The sequence below is a fragment of the Lagenorhynchus albirostris genome, chromosome 1, assembly GCF_949774975.1.
Source record: "Lagenorhynchus albirostris chromosome 1, mLagAlb1.1, whole genome shotgun sequence".
In the NCBI taxonomy this organism is placed as follows: Eukaryota; Metazoa; Chordata; class Mammalia; order Artiodactyla; family Delphinidae; genus Lagenorhynchus; species Lagenorhynchus albirostris.
Window position 1 is genome coordinate 189,842,095 of NC_083095.1, and position 22,948 is coordinate 189,865,042.

The following is a 22,948-nucleotide window of genomic DNA, read 5'->3' on the forward strand; positions in this document are numbered from 1 at the left end:
AAGACTGCACCTGTTCAGTCTTGGACCCAGAAGTGCGTAGGGCTCTTCCGCATCTGCCATGCGTCCCAGGAGGGGTCCCTAGTCCTGAGGTGCTGACTCCCACCTGACTTCTAGTGCCGGCACTGCGCTTGCTTCTTACATCTGGTGGATGGATGCCTCCAGGAAGGGAAAGGAGACACAGGAAGCAAAGTAAACATACAAAGCAGAGATTGTCCATAATTGTGGACCATGTTTGGCTTGCACAATGTTCTTTTTAAACACGAATTCGTTATTAACTAGCATTATTCTAACTAGTTCCTAATTGAATTTGCTGTTAATTAATTTAATGTACGAATCCAGATTTCTGGGTTCTCTTGAAAACTGTCAGATGTGGCAGCTTTAGTCCTACCTTTGCAGGTGGCTGTCGTCCGTTAGAGCTGACGAGAAGTTGCCTCAATGAGATGGGAGCCTGTGCTTTCCAGTTCTCACAGCCCCACCCCTGGCTGTTGGTTTCCTTTAAATAGAATGAAGAGGAAAGTTAAATGTTGCTTATACTGCCATTTGTGTTAAAATTGGAAATAACAGGTTGATAGGATAGCACATTTCAGTATAAGTGAAAGACTGTGTTATTGTCCTAGGGCTGTTGTAACAATGTACCATAAACTGGGTGGCGTCAAACAACCAAAGTTTGTTCTCTCATTGTTTGGAGGCTAGAAATCTGAAATGAAGGTGTTGGCAGGGTCCTGCTCCCTCAGAGGCCTCAGGGGAGGACCCGTGTTTCCTCTTGTAGCTGCTGGTAGCCCCACGTGCTCCTTGGTTTGTGGCACCACCACTCCAGCCTCTGCCCCCGTCTTCTCTTGGCTGTCTTCCCTGTGTCCAGACTTTCCTCTTATGAGGACAGTAGTCATATTGTATTAGGGCCTGCCCTAATGCAGGACAAACTCATTTTAACTGAGTTATGTCTACGAAGACCCTATTTCCAAATAAGGTTACGTTCACGGTTACCCGGACTTAGGACTTCAGTGTAACATTTTGCAGGGGCACAATTCGACCCGTAACTGATGGCATATTTCTTGGTGGAGTGCAGAGTAATAGTTTAAGGGCAGAGGTCCCTGGAACAGGGTGCCTGCATTCGTACTTAAAACTTGTGTGCTCTGTAATATTGGACCAGCCGCCTACCCCTCTCAGTGACTCTCCATGCCCTCATCTGTCAAATGAGGATGATGGTACCCGCCTAACAGGGCTGAAGTGAAGACAAAGTGAGGAAATACATGGAAAGGACTTGGAACAGCGTATGGCACGTGCTAAGTTTCAATAAACTGAGCCATTATTCTCTTCACTGTTATTCACTCTTACTCATATACACAAGTTCTGTGCATGCAAGGAGTTTCCGTGTCCAAAGCTGTTATTTAAGATAGCATTATGAAGCAAGCCATGGACAAAGTAGAAATAATAGATAGAAGTGCTGCATGAAAAAAAAAAAAGCAACTTAAACCAATAAAAAAGAGAGTGAGAGAGGCTGGAATGTTAATAAGATTTACTTTTTCCTGCAAATAAAAGAATCATAATACATTAAAAATGTTTAGTCTCCTCACTGTATTCGATTACCTGCCCAGCCTCTAGATGCACTTGAAAGTGATAAAGACCCAGGCAGGAACTTCAGACCTAGAGGCTTAGATGTTGACTCTTGGGCTGGTGAGCACAGTGGCCCGGAGATAACACTGGGGAGGTTAGTCCAGGGAGAGCATCCAAGGAACACATTCCTTCTAAGTATCCCCGCCTGCCTCCTTGGAAGCATGTTATTACTGTCTGCCTCCTTCCCATAAACCCTTGCATTGAAATTATCCTGGTTTCCCGTCACTGGGCCAGAGATTGAGGCCGAATAATTCTTTACATTTAGACCCTACTTTTCTTCCAAAGGGACCAAATATTTTGAGATATATTATTTCATTTTTCCACATAGCGTTTATGTAAGACAGCCGTACAACTTGAATTTTATTAAAAACTGAGAACTCCAGTAGAGAAGGTTTAAAGAAATGACAGGACTTTCTGAAGTCCCTGGAAGAAGATTCTTCTACAGCTTAGGGCTGTTGGGTATGCAGTACTACAGAACATATATGTGCCTCATTCTCCAAGGTAGTGCTGTCCTGAAAACATGAGACTATTCAGATAAAATCAAAGTATCGTACCTAAATGGTGAAAGGGGCATATGGGTATGATATTTACTATTTGTGATTTTGTTTTAATAAAAGAAGTTAGGCTGTTTAATTTTTGGCAAAGAAGTGGTGTTGTGTCATTCAATTAGTAATTTGGAACATTTCAATTAAATGATGAATTCATCAGGACTCCTTCAGTTGCAAATGCAAGAAAGCCAGTTCAAGCCAGCTTATGAAAATCAAAGGAACTTAATTGTTTATATAACTATGGTTTCCAGAGGTACATCTGGCGTCAGGCATGGTTGCAGCCAGGAACTCGGATGATCTCATCTGGACTCTTTTTCAGCTCTGCTGGTTTCTTTATTCGTCATTCTCTAGACAGCATGTGATCAGTGAGATGACCGGCAGTGGCTTGAGACTGTCATCTTCTCAGCTGAGCAGTCCCAACAGAAAGAGAACTTGTGGGGCTAAACACCTTGCTGCCTGCCTTAGAGAAGATGCGAATCAACCCTCCTTGACCCCGTGTGTGATGAGTCATCACTGAGGCCCAGCGGAGGGCATGATTTCCCAGTGCTTCAGTGAAGAGGTGTGGTCCAGGGACTGGAAGCCCCCCTGGGGTCTTCTCATGCAGCAGAGAGGCTTTCTCCAAAGAATTCGAGGAAGGGTGGTGGGAGTGTGTGCTCAGCAGACCAAAACTGTAGTGGCCTCAGAGCGTTACAAATGGTGTGTGGTGGAGACTGTAAGTTCTGATTTTAAGATGGCAAATAGAGAACTTTCTGCCTTCTCCTATTACAAAATCCATCCAGAACAAAGGAAATAAGAAAAAAAAAATTCCGGCTCTATCTTTGATAAAAAGTAGGTGACATTAGTAACCCACAAATATGAACACAGAAGTCATATGACCCTGTGACTTAGCCGAGGACAGTGAAACACCTAAGCCCCACGAGGAGAGTAACACGCCAGGAAGCAGCTTTGCCCACAGAACCCTAGGAGGTCTCTGGTTAGGCTGGAGAGGGAGCTAAGGCATCCGTTTAGAAACAGACCCCGCCCGCTGCAAGTCTGTGAAAGGACCAGTTGGACACTCGGATCCTTGTCTCACCCCAGCCAGATAACTACCTTCCCCACAGCCCAGGCAATGGAAGGTTTATTCTCTGGAGATGTTGACACTTCAGAGAATCGAGGCTCAGGGACACGGGAGCTGTGGAGGGTGGAGTCAAGTAAACATCCGCCCTGCTCTTAGGGCATCAGGGGCCAAGTTCCCAGTCAGGTGCTGGAGGATTGTCCAGAGAGCCTGATGGGTCCCAGAGAGACTTCCTATAGGGGTTCCCCACAGGGAAAACCAGCTTGCTCCCCACTTGCTCTTCCGTGAAGAGCAAGCTTCAACAAGCTCAGCCCATAGGCAGAGCCGCCATCTTGCTTTACTAATAACTTACACTTAAATAGGGAGAGTCAGCCAAGGATCAACAGATATTTGGGAATACCTCCCATATGAAAGCAGAGATAAAGCAAACAGAAATAAAGAACTCTGAGGGGACAAAACAGCAGGGAACTTAAGAAACAAACTAATTACTATCTCTGAAAATGTGAGAAGATTTTGCATAGCAGAATCCTTTTTAAGAAGGAGAATTAAAGGAGAGGAAAATTAAAGAACAAGAAGTAACTCACAAAATTAGAAATGTGGTGGCTGAGGGGCTTCCCTGGTGGCGCAGTGGTTGAGAGTCCGCCTGCCGATGCAGGGGATGCAGGTTCGTGCCCCGGTCCGGGAGGATCCCACATGCCGTGGAGCGGCTGGGCCCGGTGAGCCATGGCTGCTGAGCCTGCACGTCCGGAGCCTGTGCTAGAGGGATTGAAAAATAAATTTGAGGAAGAAATAATTAGAGACACAGTCCAGAAGATTCTGTCACTCACTTATACAAGAGAAAATTTGGAGAGAATTATCAAAGAAATAATATAAGACACTTTCCTAGAACAGAAAGAAAAGATAAACGATAAAGTTTCCAGAGAAGAGAAATTGTCATATACAAAGTGTTCTGGATAAGAACAAACAAGGGACCCCTCAACATCAGTACTGATATAGAAACATAAATTGTGAAATATTCTCTTAAGGGATAATTTTTGTCATTAAAAAGCATTTCTTCTTTTACCTGAGAGTTAGTTACTGTCAAATATCTCTAGTTTCCTTAGCACATTTAAAATATTCCACTTACAAATTTTCCATTATTTAAACTTATTTAAATGTTTTATATAATCTGAGGTACACCTGAAAATTTGTGTTTCAGAGATTTAGGATATTTTATGGTGCTTTTTTGTACCATAAATACATAAATATTTTATGTATTTTTTGATTCACTAATTCACTCAACAGATAATTGAGTGATCTTTTCTCAAGGTACTGTGGAGTTGATACTTCTTGGTTTTGTGTGATAGTCTAACATCTGGTCCATAGTTTTCTAGTCAGTGATAATAAATATGACTGATTTAGAAACTCACTGATGATACTAGGGTATGTGGTAGCAGGACCTGCAAAATACTTTTCTTTTTTTTTTTGTCCCAACATACTGTGATATCTTTTTTTTTTTTTTTTTTTTTTGGCCGTGCCACATGGCTTGTGGGATCTTAGTTACCTGACCAGGGACCGAACCTGGGCTGGCAGTGAAAGAGCTGAGTCCTAACCACTGGACCACCAGGGAATTCCCCAAAACATATTGTGATTAGAAGTGACAAAGTTTGGGTCCTACTTTTCAAATATGTTTGGCTCTTATTTTTATACATGTATAAAACTATATTAATTGTGAGTAACAAAGTATCAGTGTAGAATATTAGTTTTTGTCTTATCTTTTATCAGTGTAGAAGACAGAGTCCTGAGTGCTAATTTCTTCCAGAAATTAGAGGCATCAAAAGTTGAAATTTAGCAAACACTTTTTTCAAATTTTAATTATTTGAAAAAATAATATTTTTAGGATTTGATGAATATTATTTTTGACTATATAACTAATAAAATGTATTATTATGGTATTTTTGGATTAAAAATCTCCTCCAAATAGCATTTTGGTTTTTAAAACATTCAGAATTTTAGGTTGTGAACGTTAAAAAAGAATTGAGGGCTTCCCTGGTGGCGCAGTGGTTGAGAGTCCGCCTGATGATGCAGGGGACACGGGTTCGTGTCCTGGTCCGGGAGGATCCCACATGCCGCGGAGCAGCTGGGCCCGTGAGCCATGGCTGCTGAGCCTGCGCGTCCGGAGCCTGTGCTTCAGAATGGGAGAGGCCACGACAGTGAGAGGCCCGCGTACCGCAAAAAAAAAAAAAGAAAAAAAAAAAAGAATTGAAATTTTAAGTGCAGTGCAGTTCCCTCCGCTTTTTGGACTAGTTTCGAAAGCCTAATGAAATGGAAGGCGGGTGTCTTTTTCCACTTAAAAATGGTTATATTTTATTTCTTAATGTACTATAATGAGAACAAAATAATATAGAAAAGTCAAGAAATGAAAAAGTGCCAGGATTCTTCTTGCCAATATAACTTTTTAGAATTGTGCTGAGTTGCTTTTGCTGTAAAAACCAGACCCAGTCTCTTATGGATTCTCTAGGTAATGACATTTTGTGGAGGACTTCTGTAGTTCTTTTGGCTTAGCGAGGTCGAGAATTTTGAATTAGAATTATAAAACTGGAAGACATCCTCTTATTCATTTTACAAATGAAGGAACTGAAGTCCGGAGAAATCATGATTTATCCAGGGTCATACAGTTAACAGCGAGGGTTGGAGGAGAAACATGGCCTCCTGGCAGGCAGTTCAGTGAGTGATCTTTGTAAAAGACTCTTCGGGTTTATTCTCACCACCATCACGTTACGTGTAGTGTCCATAATTTATTGCATTAGGCCCAAGATGCAACTTACAAGTTTGTGTTTAATTTTCTGAAGCTGAGGGAACGTTTAGAATTAGGAATACTGACAGTGACCCAAAAAACTGGAATGGCAAGAAGCATTTGGAAGAACTGTTGCCTGGGGTAGAAGATGTCCCTTGCTTAGACTCCAGCCCTGCTCTCTAGAAGGAGCTCCACTGTTCAGTATTCCCTAGGACCTGAATGTCTTCTGGAAGGTTCTTCTTTGCCCATCTTCCGCCAAGGTCACGCTTATACGGACATTGGGGGAATATTCCCGCCTTGGAGGCTGTGTAACCTTTGTTTCCTACTTTATGATCATGCAGTTTTGGTGGTTAGAGCATTGTGTTAGGAGTCAGCTGGAGGCTTAGAGGCAAGGCTTGGGGGGTGGGGGGCTGGCAACGTTATTCCCTCAGAAACTTAGCTGGCTTCTGACCTCCCTCCTTGTAGTTGACTCCATATGCCAGACGGAGGGATTACGTGTCCCATCTGTCAGGGATAGTCTCAGTTTATATCCCTCGTGCAGGTTAAGTGATAATGCCCTCTTTCACTCTCAAAACTGTCCCGGGTTGGACAGTAAATTGTGTATGGTCTCTCTAGCCAGAAAAGCATGCCAGGAAGCCCCACGCCTAATTTATTCCTTTGCTTCCTGTCTCCCGTTCCCCCTCTCTCAGTGTATGGGGGCCCTTGGATGGCCATTTGAAATAGGCTTCCTGGGAAGTTCACCGACTCAGCCTGATCGGCAGCAAGGCTGACTTCCCCCTGTTCACCTGAGAAGACCTAACAGGCCATCTTTACTCAAAGCCTTTTTCAGTCTCCTCTCTTGCTGTGTAAAATCCGGAAGCGGTCAGATTTTCTAACCCTGGGAGCCTCCAGACTTTGGGATTCTCCGCTCCCTTTCAGTTCTGCTCTCAGACCTGTCACTCCTTGCCTGTGCAGATTTCTTTCTTGTAAATTCTCAATAAATGCAGCAAGTAATAACGTTATTCTGATATTGTTTTCCATCTCTTTTTCCCTGTAGGCTTAGTTAGACACTTAGTTAACACTTAGGTAGATAGCTCTGAAGCTATCTCAGGCATTTGCAAGCATTGAGGTATAATGTACACAGAGCAAAGGCACAGCTTTCGGTTCAGTGAGATTGACAGTCGTATACACCGTGTAGGCCGCCACCAAGACCAAGATATAGAGCATCTCCATTGCCCCAGACGGAGGCCGCTTTCCAGTTAGCTCCCTGGAGACAGCCACTTTTCGACTTCTTTAACCACGGTTCCCTCTTCACAAGCAGTACTTGTATTAAAAGTTTTGTGACTGTGTGACATGACTGTCCTTCTATCCTTTACTCGGTCTCTCCCTTGCCTGCTGCCGGGCTGCTAAGCAGTTGTCATATATTTTAGATTTGTTTTGTTTGGTCTGCACCCCACTTAAAGATACCATTTTTTTAATGTTAGCTGGGGAAAGCTAAGTGCTGTAGTAAGTGAACCACAAAAAACGTAACAGCTTCAACCTATTTAAAGTGTATCTATTGCTAACGAGCAGTGCACTGAAGGCGTCCTCCGTCAGTCGGTAACTGTCATTAACCTGGGCCTCTGAGTCCTCCAGTAGCTGGGGAAGGAGCAGGAAGCTACCTCACCCGCTTCTGGAAAGCCTCGACCTGAGATCTGACATTCAGCCCCATTCTTGTGGGGACAGCTATGCACAAGACCACCTCTGGTGCAAGGGAGGAGGGTTTGGAAATGTGGACTCTGGCTTGACACTACTTCTCAGTGACAGCTCCACACCATGAGGCGGGAAAGCAAAGTTTGGAAGATGTTAGTTGTCTACAAGGTTAATGTCACAGCTTTTATTTTCTTTTAATAACATAGATGTTAGTTGTCTACAAGGTTAATGTCACAGCTTTTATTTTCTTTTAATAACATAATACCATATTGCTTTTCTTTTCTGTCTTCATGTTACTTCTTTTTCTCTGTGTTGTGTATTCTTTTATGCTTTCCAAATAAACGTTTTAGCATTGGAAAAAGTTTTAAAAGGGTATTGCTATCTCTATGATAGAAATGTTCAAGGCAAAAGCAATTTAGTTTCCTTAGACTATTCTGATGAAATTAAAATTATCTCTGGCTATTAGCAGATATAACTTAACTTTTAAAAGATAAGGATCCATGATATCACCATTTCTAATCAATATTGTATCAGAGATCCTAGCCGGCAGAGTAGAATAGAGGAGAAAACCCTAAAAAAAATAAAAATAAAAAAGTGTAGGAATGGAAAGGAAGAAAAAAACTGTCACTGTTGGCAAATGATATAAGTGTCTATGTAGAAATTTTCCAGCACTCTGCAGCTAAATTCTTAGCATTAACTAGAGAGTTGAGCAAGGTTCTTGGACACAAAGTTTTTGTGGAAAAGCCAGTTGCATTTCTATGGACCAGCAAAAACAGAAACAAAACAGGATGTAATTTTTTAAAAACATTTTATTTTGAAATAATTAGCATCCTACATAGCCGTGATATATCTTCTCAAACTAAGAAATTAACATTGATACAATAATATTAACTGAACTGTGGCTTTATTTAGATTTTCCCAGTGTTTCTACTGATGTCCTTTTTCTGTTTCAGGGTCAAACCCAGGTAGCTGTTATCTCTTTAGTCTACTCCAATTTGTAGCAATTTCTTGATCTTTTCTTTCTGGGACCTGATGCTTTGAAGAGTAATGGTCAGATCCTTTGTAGAATGGACCTCAATTTGGGTTTGTCTGATGTTTTCTCATGGTTATGTCTCATCCAATCAACATGACATCACTGGCGATGTTAACCTTCATCACGTGGTGTCGCCAGGTTTCTCCACAGTGGAGTTACTGTAGAAAATGCAATTCAAAAAATATACAATTTACAGTAGAGGCACAATGTAAGTAGCATTTGAATAAATCTAACAAATAATGTCTACAGCCTTTATTGAGAAAGTTATAAACTTTTATCGAAAGACATTAGCTACAGTCCAGTTAAATGGAGAGAAACACAGTATTAATGGATTGGAAAACTTAATGTTGCAAAGATAGTAATTCTCTCAATGCACCTAGAATCAAATTCCTAACAAATTTCGGGGGTTTTAACATTACTACTACTAGTAGTAGTATTACTCATCTTTAATGTTGTTATTTTGGTGATGCTTAACATTATAATTCTGAACTTAACATGGTAGAGGAGTGGTCCAAGAATTACAAAGACAAAGTGAAGACAAAGTCTTTCCTACCTATATTGTGACTTAATGTAAAATTATTATAATTAAGTCAGTGTACGATATAAAGATATACAAATTGGCCAATGGAAAGAATAGAGAATTCAGAAACAGATCCATCTATATATGGAACCTAGGTTTATAACAAAACTGGTATTGTAAACCACTGGGGGAAAGGACGGGTGGGTTTTTCAGTGTATCAAGTTGGGGCAAGAGATTGCTCATATGAAAGAGCATGCTGTTGGATTCCTATGTCATATCACAGGCAAAATGGGAAATGGTGAAATTATCAGTTATAAATTTATAATTAGACTTAATTATAAAATTAGAAGCAGAACCCAGGAAAGAACAGTTGAAGGAAAAAAACAAAGCTACCAAAGGAATGAAAACAAAATGGGAAGGCGTGAAAGGGGAAAGAGACGATACAGAAGAAGAGTGAGGTCATAGGGATTAGAGATGCGAGAAGGGAGCCAAGTCAGACAGACATTTAAAAGATGATGTAACGCCTTTGGGTTTAAAATAGCAGTGTCTACAGTATGCCAGAACTGCATCAGTTGCTACCTGTCCTCATCCTTCTGAGCCATGTGCTAGAAATCAAAAAGCGATCTATAGACTGGTTTAACCATCCATCTGCCAGCCACTCAATTACTCAGTCATTTGTGGAAAGCAAAGAATTGGAAACCATCTGACTTTGAAAGGGATTTATTATCACTTTCTCAGTTTGGGAAAGTTTATTTCCCAAATAAAGATAAAGATTTATCAAATACCTGTTATATTTGTTACTCTTTTACTTAGAGGCACCTTGTTTAACCCAATGTGCTTAGAAAGTGTTATTTAGAAACATTATTAATTTTAATATATACTTACCAACATACAATGAGTTTTTGGAGGAATATTTTGTCTTAACATATGTTTGAAACGTATTTTTATCAAAACCTTGCAGCTATAATGTACGTCACTGAATTGAGGGAAAATGGTTGCCATTTAATCTAATTGACAAAGCTTAGTCATCAACTTGAAACTTATCTTCCAAGTCAGACTTCCTTCTGTCAGTAAAAATCCGACTTGATTTTTCAGCTCAAATAAATATGTTAATGTACGTTTCCATGACAACCATCACACAGCTGAATTCTAATTCTAACACAGACAAATAGATAAGGCACAGAGCCTTGCCACGTGTTGCCTGGATACAGTGATGCTGCTGCCTTCAAGATTTCTTTGCTTTGTGCTCCCTAAAGTCTCCCAGAGTTGAGCTGTACCTTTTACAATAGTAAGGGTTTTGGAAGGTAAGGTCCGTAAGTAAAAACACTCTCATTACTGCTTCATTCTACTCTGTACCTGATTTTGTAATTTACTAACATGGGCCCACATACTCCATTTCTTAATAAAATAGGTATGTTATATGTATGATGGGGAGTGAACAAATCCTTACTGTAGTGCTTTGATTAAAGGAGGATTTACAGGTTTGGCTTCCTGGAGGGTTTTTGTATGCCAAGGCAATGCACTAGCCGGGATTTGTGAGTGGTATGCATTTCTTTTGTAAAGTGGGAAAAGAGTGATTGTGAAGGAGGGGAAGAGGGCCTGAGAAGAGGCTGGCATGGTACCTTGGCCTCAGGTACATTCCGGAAGAGGTCAGTAATAGGAAGGACGGAGGTTGAGGATCTGGAATTTGATTGCCTTTAAACGATCTGTGCCGACGTATCTCTTAGTCTTCATATAGCTCTAAATGTACCTCAATTTGTAGACCGCTGATACAGAAGACAGGCAGAACAGGTCCATCGTATATATAATTGTAGATACAACAAGACACCCAAACTAATGAAGTAAATCCAATATTTAGAGATTAAGCTTTTCTGAAATAAAAGACAACTAGACTCTGCATATTAAAGGGGCGTACTGTGTGTCTGTGCCTAGTAAAAGTGCCGGACCTCAGAGGTAAAGAACAATTCCTTTGGGGAACCAGGCACATAGGTTGAGTTTTTTTTGTAAGGGGGGAAATTATGTTGGCCTCAGATTTCAGTCAATGCAGGAAAATGGAATATACTTTAAAGATTTTGAAGAAAAGAATAGGTAACTTAGAGCTTTTTATATCTGTTTAAACAATCCTTCAAGTATAAGTCAACCAGCAAATAGTTTTGAACTTAAAGAATTTTCAAAAATGATTCCTTTGGGCCTTTATGGAGGCAATAATAGAGAACAGATTTTTTTAATCCTGGCTTTGCAGGGTAAAGATGTACTTGGAGCTGCCAGAACAGGATCTGGCAAGACTTTGATTTTCCTTATCCCAGTACTGGAAGCTTTTTATCATTCTTAATAGACTTTGACAGACAGACTCTGGGTCCTGATAATACTTTCTACGAGAGAACTTATCTATTTCTCAGGCCTTTTCTGAGAATTAGGAAAGAATCCTGGCTTTTCAGCAATCTCATCATCGATGGAAAGACCTGAGACAGGGTGTTTGAGAAGATCAACCACATAAATATATTATACTTGTTTGCATACAGGTTTGACTATTGAACACAAGGATGAGACAATAAGTGTTCATGACACCCGTCTCCAAAGGTTAGTTCATGATGAGGTAGAGTAGAATCTTGGGCGTGGACCTTTGCTGACACTACGAATGCTGTTATAAAAAGAAAGAAAGAGAAAGAAAAAATCTTTCTAAATAACATTGACTTTGCTTTTTTCTAGGCAAAACAACTCAGATCTGTAAAAGACCTTGTACCTTGTGTGCTTGAGTTTGAAAATCTCTGAATATGTTAGAGCTGGTGAGAAAAGTAAAATATAACATCCCTGTCCCTTTGGAATAAAACTACATAGGTTGTGAGCTGAAGTCAGAAATAAGTATCCTATATTCCTTTTTGAGAAGTATTATATTTTTTTCCAGTTGTCGAGAGGTTCGGTCCCTAAACCAAGTTTCCTACTGCCTGTACTCTGGTATTTCTATTCTTGACTTCTGTTGTTGACAACAGCAGATGAGAAAAATGCAAGTCTGTAATAAGTTTATCTGCAAGAGAGTGAACTGTGCTCTTTGCTACTGATACTATAGCCAGGGTGTTGGATATTCAGGCCACGAATTGAGTTCTTCAGTTTGATTGCCCAGAGGATACCAACTCATATTCACAGAGTCAGAAGAAAGAAAGGATAGTACAGCAACTTCTTGAGTAGAAAGTGCTTATGAAAGAAATAAAAATCAATCCAGAAAAATGTATGGACATCTAGAAAACAAAAACAAAAACTGGAGTCATCTTTAGCCCAAGATCAACAATGAAGAGAAAGAGGTCAAAGGTATTTTGTTTGTTTCTTTTTTTTTTTTTTTTTTTTTTTTTTTTGCGGTACGCGGGCCTCTCATTGTTGTGGCCTCTCCCGTTGCGGAGCACAGGCTCCGGACACGCAGGCTCAGCAGCCATGGCTCACGGGCCCAGCCGCTCCGCGGCATGTGGGATCTTCCCGGACCGGGGCACGAACCCGCGTCCCCTGCATCAGCAGGTGGACTCCCAACCACTGCGCCACCAGGGAAACCGGTATTTTGCTTCTTACATATGTAAGTATATCTGATGAAGGATGAAAGAGTATTTGATTTGAACAAGTTACGTTTACCCAAATAGGCTATATTTCTTGTTCTTACTATAAGCAGCTCCTTGGATAAGATTCCTTCAGAAAGTGTAGAAACAGCTGACCAAAGAGTTGTTAGTGAGCTTAAGGCTCTATCCCTCACCCATGACTAAGTGGAGGAATTTAGAGCTTATTGCAGTGAGAAAATGTCCATCATTAAGTAAGGTAGAAAAAGGCCAGAAGCAGGAGAGGAAGAGTACAAGCTGGCCAATGGTATTAATAAAGAAGAGGAGGGAGAGGAAGGGAGGCAGATGAGGGGAAACATGGAAGCGAAGATGGTCCAACCAAAAGGGCCTCAGACTCAGTCTGCTCCTAGCACTGATGAGGTGCAAAAAATCAAGGAAATCGCAGAAACAAAAAAAAGTAATGAAACACTTTAAGTGAATAAGAAAATAACACGACTGATGAAGGGAAGTTGGTTCACCAGTGGCCGCCAATGTAGGAATCCACTGTGAAGGATACTAAGGAAGACGATCATGGTAGTATCAGCCCTGATAAAGCAGAAGATAGGCTTCAGGAAGAGGGTACATTTGATCAAGAAGAGCATGGGAAGAAAGTTAAGGCAAAGCATGTGGAGAAAAGACTTCTAAAAAATGAAACCAAAAGAGAAGCCAGCAAGAGGCAAGCAGAGGCCAAAGATGAAGGGGGGGATGATGCCTTTTAGGGCTGGGTGTGGTGTGTGATGAAGGATTTGATCCATTCACTCCCAGATCCTGATAAATACGTCTGAAAAATCAGACAGTGAAGATGGAAAATGAAATTAGTGATACCTGGAAGAAGCAGAGAATGAGGAAGAGGACAACAGTGAGGTGAAAGGAGTGAAACAAGTTGCAGTAGAAAGGAGGCCACATGGGAAACCTACGAGCTTTGGGATACAGGCCTGTCTTTAGCAGAGGACAAAGGGCTTGTGTTATGTCTGCTCAGAAGTCGAAGCTAAATACTTCTTGCTCTACTCTTCTTGAAACCCTTGGTTATGACTATGTGGGCCGGAAGTCAAAAAAGAGTTGGCTTTGGAACAGTGAGGTACCAAGAGTCCCATCCTTAAAAGATCAGTGCAGCTTCAGATAGAAGTGGTCATGTATTTAGCCCCCTTCTTGCCCCATCACAGAATGTGCTTAAAGTGAGTGGATTAAAGAAACTTCCTGATCCCATTTCCAGCATGTATGCTCTTGGATTATATCCGTTCCTTTATTTTACTGTCAAGTTGTGGAGTCCTTGTCCCATTTTTAGAAATTCTTGTCTTGCTTACTATTCAGAACATAACTATGTTTATTCGTTTGTTTATTAAACAAAATTGCTCAGAATTTTGATGGATTTAGTATTTCCGAAAAGAGTGTGTATGATGGAGCCGCCCTATTTTGAATTGAGATTATCAATAATATGCCTATTTCCCATTTTTAATAAAAGTACAACATCTAAGAATAAAATTAACAAGAGTCATGCAAAAATTTCTACATTGGAAACAATAAAACATTATTGAGAAAAATTAAAGCAGACTTGAATAAATGAAGAAGGATGGCATGTTCGTGGATTGGAAGACTCAATTAGATGACAGTTCTCCCCAGATTGACCTATAGATTCAACTTAATCCCTATCATAATCCCACAGGCTTTTTTTTTTTTTAATTGGCAAGCTGACTCTAAAAGTTATATGGAAATGTAAAAGACTGAGACTATCCAGAACAATCTCCAAATCATAGCTGGGGGAGTTGACTTCATAACCTAACCCTAAACTACAGTAACCAAGGTAGTGTGGTGCTGCCGTAAAGATCAACAAGCCGATGGACGCAACTGAATAGAGAGGCCGGAAGAGACCCACAGTTATATGGTCGTTGGATTTCCAACCGAGACCCAAAGCAACCAAGTGGGGAGAGGAAAGGTTTTCAGTAAGTGGTGCTGGAATAACTGGATATCCATATGGAAAAAAAGAAATCTCAACTCCTACCTTGCACCGTGCACAAAGATTAATTTGAGATGGATCATGTTACTTAAATGTAAAAGCTAGAACCATTAAGGCTTTTAGAAAAACACATCAGAGAATATCTTCATGATTTGGAGGTAGGCAAAGATTTAAATGTAGAAAGCAATAACCATAAGAAAAAAATATATAACTTAGATTTTATCAGAATTTAAAAAAACAAACTTGTGGTCATCAAAAGACACCATTAAGAAAACAAAAAGATGAGCCACAGACTGGGGAAAAATACTCACAAAACCTGTATTTGTCGAAGGGCTACATAGATGATGAATTTATACAACTCCATAACAAAAACACAAAGCGGGGATAGGGACAAATGATTTGAAAAGACACTTTAGAACAACACCACTCCGCCACAGAAGGTGTTTGAATGGCCAGTAAGCCGGTGTTCAGCATCATTAGTCGCTAGGGAAATGCAAGTTAAAACGATAGTGAGACACCCACCAGAATGGCTACAGTTAAACAGCTTGGTAACACCAAATGTTAAGGATGTAGAGCACCTGGAACTCTTACGTATTGTGTGAGAGGCTTAAACGGTGCAACCTCTCAGGAAAAAGATCTGGAAGTTTCCTATAAAGCTAAACAGACACTTACCTGGTGACCCAGCAGTTCTACTCCTAGGTATCTACCCAAGAAAAATGAAAATATAAATCCACAAAATAAGATGTAGACAAGAAGAACATAGCATATGGATATGTGACTTCATTCATAATAGCCAAAAACTAGAAGCAGCCCAGGTGTCTCAGTAAGAGAACGGATAAACAGACTGGTGTGTTCATAAAATAGAGTACTACTCTGAGAGAAAGAAACAGCACTGACACCAGCAACAACACGGCTGAATCCCATCATACTAACGGAGAGAAGCCTCATCCAAAAGAATACATTGTGCGATTCTCCATTTCTGTGAAGTTTTAGAACAAGCAAGGTTTGTCTGTGAGAGAAAAGAATCTGAAGCGTGGTCGCCTCTAGGGGAGGAGCAACGGATGACTGGGAAGGATCACGAAGGCACTTAGAATCTGAGGTGTGCTTCTGGTGTGGGTTACAAGGTATATGCATTTGTTTAAAACTCATGGGATGGTCCACTTAAGATTTGTGCGTGTCATTGTATGTAAATTTCACTCCAAAAGAGGAAAAAAAAGCTTAAAAAAATATCTCAAGGAGGTACTATTTTATATCCAGCAGACTGGCAATGCAGTGGGGCACCCTGACCCCTCTGACCCTCACTAGTGGTGGTGTCAGTTGGATCGACCTTGAAAAACTTTGTCATTATCTAACAACTTGTGCATATACCAACCCAGCAGTTCCACTCCGAGAGATAGAAGCTCTTGCAAACATACGTGGAGAAACGCATATGACAATGTTCCAGAAAACCAGAAAGAACTCAGATAGCCATCAACAAGAGAAGGCATAAATCGTGCCGTGTTGAAACATACCACTACAGGTGAACCTTAGGAATGTATAAGAATGCTTCCAATATGATTCCAACCAATATAATTCCATCCCAAATCTTACAGAATTTAAGATTTGATTCTTGATTTGATTAGGGATACATATGCTAACACTATAAAGGAAAGTGAGGGAAAAAATTCAAGGTGTTTGGGGAGAAGGCATGGCAAGAAGGAGTGGAATTGGAATGGGAAAGACCACAAAGACGACTTTGGAGTGACTGGTAATGTTCTATTCCCTAATCTCCACAGTAGGAAGACAGGTGTTCATGTTATTATTTTTCATTATAACTTACACATATGCAAAAATATTGTTTGGTAAATATTCAATATTTAGTAATAATTTCATGAAAGATAATGTACATTTTAAATTTAATCTTTAAGAATTCTTTATTAGCAACAATATGATATGCAGGATATAAGAAGTTGGCTTTCTGATATCATTAATTCAGTCATTTATTCAAATGTTTATTAAATGCCTGTACACAGCCTGATAGGGATGTGACATTGGTTAAGCCTTTATTTGGAGACTAAGGTTTCCGTAGCTGTATCCTAAAATGAATTTGAAAAACGACTGAAATCGAAGATAGTTACAGTCTTACATAGGCCCAGCTTTGACCTCAGTCCCCTAATGCTAGTCCAGGGGACGTCTGAAGGCACACTTTTAAGAATTGGGATGTCACTTGGACTGGTCATTGACCAGCCATTAAAGTTATCTTACAGTTGGGTCATGGAGAAGGTCTCCCATAATTTATCTTCTTGAAACTTAACTATGATAAAAATTCTCAGGATGCTGTGGCTAACACTTAAACCTTACTCCTCTTCTGTTGAATCTTAAGCAGTTTCAAGGTATTTATGGATTTTTCATTTTAACATCTCCTGCAAAATTTGTGAGTAATTTTCATTAAATGAACTCGCCAGAAAATAAAGATTGAACTCTGTAGCTATAATGCGGTCCTAAATTCGTAGCTTAAAATGAAAAGGGCTTACCCCAATCCTTGACTTTTTGTAAGTATTCAAACATTCCTTTGAATGTCAAATAATAAATTCATAGTGCTAGATATCCAGCAAGATGGCAGTCCTGTTGCCTATATGAAGTGCTTAAATATACCCAATTGCAATTCCAAAGCTTTATTGCTTCATTTATCACAGGAAATGCCAGAGTTCTGAAATATTTTGTAAGGAAAGCTACCCTACTTGTATGAATTCTCATAGGAATTACCAAGAATATTATGCCAATTCAATCCTAAGTATTGAAGTTAGAGTTCTAAATGACATTTAATAGTATGATTTATTTTCTGTCTTAAACTTTATAGGTCACATAAACAAGATCCTATCCTTTCATATTGCTTTTTATTGTTAAAGTGTCTGAGTGATGATAAAAATCTAAGCTTAAGAACTGTCAGATGATTTATGATATTTCATTTATTTTTCAAAGGATTGGGGTGTCACCAATAAGCCTATTAGAATTGTAGGTTTAAAGTTCCTCAATTTTAAAAAAGACCAGCTGCGTAAACAAATGTGTTAGCTTTGTAATTTAATTCCGTGTGATTTTTTATAATACTTCAAAGTACCAAAGGAGGCAGTTTTTCTTAGGTCATAAATGCTTATTTATGTCATTATGATCTCAAACTTTCAAGTGCATTTCAAGATCTACTTTTTAAAATATTAATACGTTTTTATTGTGTTCTTTATAACCTCAAGACATTTCTCCTTTTGTCGACCTAAATCTGCCTTTCTTCATGGGCTGACTTCAACAGCATGGAATGTGGATGAACTGGAGGAAAACTGCTTTAAAAAATTAGAATTCTATAGTCAGGGATGGATAATCTAAACTATCTTTGCGAGTGTGCTGTAAGCACCTTAAAGCTGTTTTTTTTGTTGTTATTAAATTGTAAATTGGGGATAATTGTAAGTTCACATGCAGTTAAAAGAAATAACCCGTGTACCCTTTACATAGTTTCCCCCAAATGTAACTTCCAGCATACTAACATTGATACAATGCAGATCCTATTCAGATTTTCCTAGTTTTACTTGAACTCATTTGTGGCTGTATGTATTTAGTTCCTGTGCCCTTGTTATCACAGGTATAGCTTCTTGTGTCTACTGTAGTCAAGATACAGAGAAGTTCCATCACAAGGATTTCTCAAGTTGCCATTTTATAACTACACTCACCTACCTCCCCCACTTGCCAGCCCTGACCCCTGGCAACCACTGATCTGTCCTCTGTTTCTATAATTTTGTCATTTCAATAATGTTATATAAGTGGAATCTTAGAGTATATAATCTTTGGTGTTGACTTTTTCATTTAGCGTAATTCCCTTCAGATTCATCCATATTCTTGTGTGTATCAGTAGTTTGTTCCTTTTCATCATTGAGTGGCATTCCATCAAAATCTATTTTGATTTTTAGTCTTCATATGTACACACACATAAAATATGAGATAATTAAGATATCAGTTTAAAAGTGGTTTAAGATATGTTACTATTAACCTATCAATTAAAATTCCAGGTAAGTTTTTAGTATCCTTTCAGTCATTTCGATTGGACTTGTCTGTGTCTTAAAGTACTAAGAGCAGATGCTTTGCCAGCTGTACACACATTTCCAGTAGGAAAAATAATGCTATTTTCTAACAATAACTCATTCTAATAAAAATTGGCAAGTTTGGAGAAAAGACAGTAGCTGATACCATGCAAGACAGGTCCTTGTTTTGATTCCAGCAGATTTACTGTTTAGTTTTTTTTTCTTTCATGTAGCCTATAGCTCATGTGCATTTCAAGATCTACTTTTCATGTAACCCCACTAGCTCTTTTCATACAGCCTATTATTATACAAGTAACTCTCCTTACCCTTGTGCCTGTGTTTGTTAATGTGATAAATAAAGCTGTAGATGTGGATGAGATCTCCTAGGGAGAGACTATAAAGTGAGACCCAATGTTTACCTTGAGGAGCTCCAAGACTTAATGGCCAAGGATGGCCGGAAAGGCAGCAGGAAAAAACCAGGGGCTTCTGGTTCATGACAGCTAAGAGAAAAGAGGGTATGAAGAAGGAATAGCCTCAGCTGAATCTTCTTCCCCACTTTCACATGTGGTAACTGTGCTCTTAAGTCTTTCTGCATCCAGGCCTGGGGAGGATGCAGAGACCTCCAGGACCTCGCTTCTCCAGAAGTGCTCAGTTGAGCTTGGGAGCCTCAGGAACCAATGTGAAAGAAGCTCTAGCCAGGCACACTGTGAATAAGAATAAGTGTACCTGCTATTACCCCTAATTCTGGTCATGAAGACAGTTTCAGAAATCTCTTTGCATCCCTATCATTATCACTGCCATCTATGTGTACCATAGTTGTGTGGATATATTTGGACATGGTTATCAAAATTGGAAGAAGGCATGACGTACCAGCATGACAAATGCATTTTTAGATTCAGGCCAGTGTTTCATGGTGGTTACCATGACTGCATAAGCCACAGCTCCTTCTAAAATGCCTTTACGATACTTAACTTTCTCACACGTAGTTAGATCGTACAGTTAATGTCATTACTTGGGGATGGAAAACACCCTTCTGTTACTAACACTACCTTGAAACTTAAATGTCTGAAAATGATTCGCCATGCAGTATTAAGAAGTAAAATGCTTTTATTACTTTCAATGAGAGGACAAGGCTCTAAATGTAGGTGTTCAGGGTGAAAATGAAGGAGAGTGAGTAGGACCAGGAAAAGCAAATTAGAGTAAAAAGTAATTTTCTGAGATTTATCATTTCAGGTGTTTGAGTTCTGTTTTTCTGGAAATATAAAATCTCAGCCCAGAGCCAGGAACTCTGCAGTTTAGTCAGTTAGAAACTTGTGTTGTATTTTTGGAGTCGAATTTTCCTGTTGCCCACGTAAAGATGTCAGTGATTTAGAAGCAGCTCATGGCTACTTTGTGTGAGTTACTGAGTGTTGATTATGTGATAACCAGAACCAAAACTTAACCATGTCTTTGGATTTGTAACTTCATATAATTCAGTAGTCATTGTTTAGGTCATGTTCACATACATATACATTGAGAAATCTTAGTACTTTACTAAAGTGGTAAGCTTTTATATTATACAGTAGAATAAGGTAAATATTTTTATGGATTTTGCTTAAGATCCTAAATACTGTGTCTTTTTTTTCCAGTAAATGTAGATGTAACCTTCATGCCATACAAGTGATATTGTTTTGCATTTTTCTCTCAAGTTTGAAAATCCAATTATGTTTCCTGAGTATGTTGAAGAAAATCAGCAAATTTTATCTTCTACACATTTTGAGAGAAATAACTGCAAACCTTATATAAGAATAACGCAAAGATTTGATTAGAAAATGTTTGCACACTGCTGTATCATAATTTCCATATTTGCCTCATGAGGCCTACTTTTGAAAAGTCTGCAATGGATGCTACTTCCAGAGTATAGTTCATAAATGAAGTTCCTGTATTGAGAAGTTTAGTTTTGCTATATCAGGCAAAATATGGTCTTTCTTTCAGAAAGTGCTTGGGCAACTAACTTTCAGTATTAGTGGTTTAAAGTAGCATTTCACATCTCACTGCACTTGTACTGATTTTTTTATTTGCAGGGTTTTTAAAATCTTTTCTTTACACCATGGCCATGAGATAGATGTGATATTAATCAGGAAAGGTAGAACAGCTACATTTATTTCCTACTCTGCTCTCCTTAGAGTTCTTCAGAATAAATGTGTTTAAGGGCAAATCCGAAGTAAAGACTTCACCGTGTGTACCTCTTACCATTAGGGTGATACTAAGTGGAATGGTGAACACTTACAAAGGTAAACCAGCTAGACCTAAGTGCCATGTATAGAGCACTGCACTCAACACAGGCCGAGCACACACTCCTTCCAGTGCACACGGCTCCATCTCCTTGACAGACTTGCCGTTAGGCCATGAAACAAGCCTCAATAAATGTAAAAATGATCGAAAACATACAAAGTATGTTCTCTGACCACAGTAGAATGCAATTAGAAATAAGTAGCAGAAGGAAATTTGGGAAATTCACAATTATGTGAAAGTTAAACAGCATACTCCTAAATAGCCAGTGGGTTAAAGAAGAAATCACAAGAGAAATTAGGAAATACCTTGATATAAAGTAACTTAAATACAACATGCCAAAATTTACAGGATGCAGCTAAAGAAATTAGAGGGAAACTTATAGCTATAAATGCCTGCTTCTTTTTTTTTTTTTTTTTTTTTTTTTTGCGGTACTCGGGCCTCTCACTGCTGTGGCCTCTCCCGTTGCGGAGCACAGGCTCCGGACGCGCAGGCTCAGCGGCCATGGCTCATGGGCCCAGCCGCTCCGCGGCACGTGGGATCTTCCCGGACCGGGGCACGAACCCGTGTCCCCTGCATCGGCAGGCGGACTCTCAACCACTGTGCCACCAGGGAAGCCCCCCTGCTTCTTTCTTTTAAAGGCCACATGTTAAATGGTTTTATTTATATGAAATTTCCAGACTAAGCAAATCCATGGAGACAGAAAGTAAATCAGTGATTTCCGGGGACAGGCAGTGGGGTAGAGTGATGGGACATTTTGGTATTAGATGGTGATGAGAGTTGTACAACTTTGTGAATATACCAAAAACCACTGAAATGTACACTTTGAAAGGGTGAATTTTATGGCATGTGAATTGTATCACAAATAGAAATAAATAAATCTGAACTGAGCCCCTCCTGGGCATTCTGTTATTGTGCCCCAGATGCTTTGGGTAGCATATGAACACAAAGGGTGTGAACCCTGCCTTCTAGAGCTGCTAGTCTGTTGGGGGTAGTACCCCCGGTCCGGGGTACTAGACATGATCTAAGTATAATTACAATTGTGGTCAGTGACCTGAGGGAAAAAGATACCTGTTCACTATTAACAGGGGTATCTCAGCCAGACGAGGTCAAGAGACGGTCCTCCTAAGGAAGTGATACTGCCTTGAGATCTGAAGGGTGGACTCAGGTTACCGCAAAGAAAAGAGGCGTCACAGGGAGGGGGACCAGCATGTAGACAGTCTGGACGGCAGAGCCACGGCATGTTCTGGGGGTCGGAGGAGGGCCAGCGTGGCTGGGCACAGAGAGTGGGGGTGAGGGGTGCAGGAGGGGACACAGAAGCGGACCGAGGCCGGACAGTGCAGAGCCTCGTGGGCGCATTATGGCTTGTGGTGGCTTTGATCCTGGACCGCACGGCACGCTCTGTGTTACGAGAGCATCACTGTGGCCGTGTCGGTTGCAGGAGCAGGCGTGGAAGCAGGTAGAAGGGTATTCAGTGGTCTCTCAGGGGAAGGTAGATCACGCCTGGAGCCAGGTAATTGGCAGTGGAACGGAGAAGAAATGGACGTATCTGAGGGCTTTTTAAGAGATAAAATTGACACGATCCGGTGAAGGCCTAGAGACGGGAAGTGAGGGAGGGCGTGTAAGGCGTGGCTCCTGGACGCTGGGCTTTTGGGAGTGAGTAGGTCAGAGGGTCGTTTCTGAGCCAGAGAGTTTCCACAGTCACACTTTGTGTGGACAACTTCAAGCAACATGAATATTTGTTGTTTTTTTCTTTTGAGAACTAGTTCTTTCTTACCAAGGCAGTCACACATTATGTAGAGCTATGCAATTTGCTGATAGCAAATATTTGGGGAAAGTTAAAATTTTTTTGAGAAAACCAGGTACATTTTTTAGTATCTGCC

General features: G+C 40.1%; 1 protein-coding gene and 1 pseudogene across 23 annotated transcripts in view; both read left to right on the top strand.

Annotated features, from left to right (window-relative positions):
- Positions 1-22,948, top strand: part of ZNF438 (zinc finger protein 438) — a 170,189-nt gene that overhangs the window by 93,781 nt on the left and 53,460 nt on the right. For 4 of the 23 annotated variants that reach the window (XM_060163049.1, XM_060163204.1, XM_060163129.1 and 1 more), the window contains one exon: positions 2,482-2,721. The exons of 17 other annotated variants lie outside the window; for them this stretch is intronic. The gene's annotated coding sequence lies outside the window, so the exon portion shown is untranslated. The remainder of the gene's footprint in view (positions 1-2,481; positions 2,722-22,948) is intronic. 2 more of the 23 variants (XM_060163093.1, XM_060163159.1) reach the window with 1 other exon arrangement.
- On the top strand, positions 11,991-13,786 carry LOC132528866 (probable ATP-dependent RNA helicase DDX10; annotated as a pseudogene).